Genomic DNA, 3,388 nt, shown 5'->3' with positions numbered 1-3,388 from the left:
AGAGCATCAAGACTATTCAAGAAGAGATGTCCACCTGCAAAAGATGAATCTAGATCTCTAATTCTCACAATACTCAAAGTAATTAAAAATGAACTGCATACCAATATGTTACGCACTTTAAATATAAAATCCTTACAGAACAATATATTAAGTACTTTAAATATAAAATCCTTACAGGAGCGCCTGGGTGNATATTTAAAAAAAAAAAAATACTTACAGAAAAATATAAGTGAATCTTTTTGATCTATTTATCCAAGATTTCTTACAAAAACCCCATAAAGTACAAAAATAAAAATTTACAATAAACCATTTCATCAAAATTAAAAATATCAGCACTTCAGAAATGCCTCTCAAAATAGCACCAGCATTCTTTACAGAGCTAGAACAAGCAATCCAAAAATTTGTATGGAACCAGAAAAGACCTCTAATAGTCAAAGCAATCTTGAAAAAGAAAACCGAATCTGGAGGCATCACAATCTCAGTCTTCAAGCTGTAATACAAAAATGTAATGTAATAACAAAAATCAAGAGAGTAAAGTACTGGCACAAAAATGGACACTCAGACCAATGGAACAGAATAGAGAACCCAGAAATGGACCCACAGATGTATGGCCAACTCATCTTTGACAAAGCAGGAAAGAATATTCAATGTAATAAAGACCATCTTTTTATCTTTAGCAAATGGTGCTGGTAATATTGGAAAGTTACATGCAGAAAAATGAACCTGGATGACTTTTTTACACCATACACAAAAATAAACTCAAAATTGGATAAAAGACCAAAATATGAGACAGGTAGCCATCAAAATCCTTGAGGAAAAAGCAGGTAAAAACCTCTCTGACCTCACCCACAGCAACTTCTTACTCATTATGTCTCTGGAAGCAAAAGCAAAAGTGAACAATTGGGACCCCATCAAAATAAAAAGCTTCTGCAGAGCAAAGGAAACAATCTGCAAACCTAAAAGGCAACCAGCGAAATAGAAGAAGATATTTGCAAATGATGTATCAGATAAAAGGTTAGTATCCAAAATCCACAAAAAACTTCTTAAACTCAACATCCAAAAAAGAAATAATCCAAGAAGAAATAGGCCAAAAAAAGGAATAAACACTTCTCCAAAGACATCCACATGGCCAATTCACATACATGAAAAAAATGCTCCAAAATCACTCATCATCAGGGAAATACAAATCAAAACCACAATGAGATACCACCTCCCACCTGTCAGAATGGCTAACATTTAACAACTCAGGCAACAAAGGGATGAAAGACGATCTCTTTTCCTCTGCTGGTACGAAGGGAAAGAGGTGCAGCCGCTCCTAAAAACAGTACTCTGAAAAACAGTATGTAAGTTCCTCAAAAAATTAAAAATACAACTACCCTATGACCCAGCAATTGCACTACCAGGAATTTATCCAAGGGATACAGGTGTGGTGTTTCGAAGGGGCACACGCACTCCATCCAACATTTACAGCAGTGCTATCAACAATAGCCAAAGTATGGAAAGATCCAAATGTTCATTGGCAGATATATGGATAAAGATGTGGTAGATATATACAATCCAGTATTACTTAGCAATCAAAAAGAATGAAATTTTGTCATTTTCAACTATGTGGATAGAACTAGAGAGTATTATACTGAAAAAAAATTAGTCAGATAAAAACAAGTATCAGAGGAGTTTACTCATATGTGGAATTCAAGATAAACAAGATGAACATAAGGGAAGGGAAACAAAAAGAATATAAAAGCAAAAAGGATATAAAAACATGGAGGGAACAAGAGAGACTAATACGGAGAACAAAAAGAAGGTTAATGGAGGGGTTATCAGAGGGGGGATGGACTAAATGGGTAAGGGGCATTAAAGAATTTACTCCTGAATATTGCTGCACTATATTCTAACTAACCTGGATGTAAACTAAAAAAAAAAAAAAAGAAAACAGCTGCACTGCAAAGATGTCATTAAGAAAGCAATGAGATAATAGAGACTAGGAGAAAATATTGCAAATCATGTTAAATAAAAAATATAACCTGAACTGAGAAAAAAAACCATCTGAATATACATGTCTCCAAAGATTTACAAATATCCAGTGAACATACAACATTAGTCATTACTCACTGCATTAGTCAAATGCAAATTAAAACTACAAGATACAACTGCACATCCACTAAGGTGGGTATAACCAAAAGTCAGGATGCAGAGAACTAGAAAACTCATAAACTGCTGGTAGGAAAAATATCACTTTGGAAATGATTTGGCAGTTTCTTAAGCTAAACATAAATTTACAATGCAATCCAACAATTTTGCTTCAAGGTACCTACCTATACTATTCATAAACCAAAACTTGTAATGTTGCTAGCAGCATTACGTCCATAGTAAATAAAGCCACAACACAGTATGAGTGAATCTCAAAAGCACTATCTAGGCGAAAGCAGCCAAATATAAAGAATAAGTATTATATGACGCCATGTGAAATATTCAAGATAAACGAACCTATAGAGATACAAAGATTAGAAATTGCCTGGAGCTACAGAGGAAGAGAATAAAATAAAAGCTAATGATCAGGAGGAACTGCAGTGATGAAAATATTTAAAATACTGAACTGGGTACTGTTTTCCTAATTCTAAATAGAATAAAAAGGGTTAAATTCTATGGTATGCAAAACTTATACATCAAAAAAGGTGCACAAAAATTTACCTGGTAACCAAGACATAATTGTCTTCCACTTGAAAAGTACATATCCTTTTACGTACACACAAAACTAGAAAAACTTCTTATTAATTACCTTTAATTTGGTGTAGGCAAAGGATAGTTTCCCCATTAAAATGTTGCAACAAAGGTAAAAGTATTAGAAAGCTAAGAAAGTGAACATTTGTTCAACTAAATAATAACTTAAATGCTTAATTTCTTGACAGACATCCAGTATCAGTAACCATAAGCTGCATTATAAATATCTCATCAAAAAAAAACCCTGAAATAGATGCCAAATGTTTCTTACTTATATACTGAAAATGCATTTCAAAAAGTCCATGGGGGGGGAGAATATTAGTAAATACTATTTTGACAATTTGTGTTCAGTAATATGTCTTAAGGTAACAATTGTCTGTTCGCGGTTTAGTGGTTACAGAAATTACCTAGAAGTTACACCAGGTATTTTTAGAGTAAACCATTAAAGAAAGGTAAATATTAAAACAATATAATCTGTTAAACATTCATGTAAAAATCGTATACTTAAAATCTAAAATCATTTTCTTTAAATCAATGAAATATATTCAAGTGACCCTCAAAACCTTAAAAGCAAGTTCTACAAACTTTCCATGCCCTCACTGTAAGAATACAATTTTTAGTATTTAAAGTTGAAACTACGAGCATGTTTTTGAACTGAGTAAAATAA

The sequence above is a fragment of the Crocuta crocuta genome, unplaced genomic scaffold, assembly GCF_008692635.1.
Source record: "Crocuta crocuta isolate KB4526 unplaced genomic scaffold, BGI_CrCroc_1.0 scaffold2088, whole genome shotgun sequence".
NCBI lineage: Eukaryota > Metazoa > Chordata > Mammalia > Carnivora > Hyaenidae > Crocuta > Crocuta crocuta.
The sequence above is the reverse complement of the archived record's forward strand: the minus strand, read 5'-3'. Positions refer to the sequence as shown.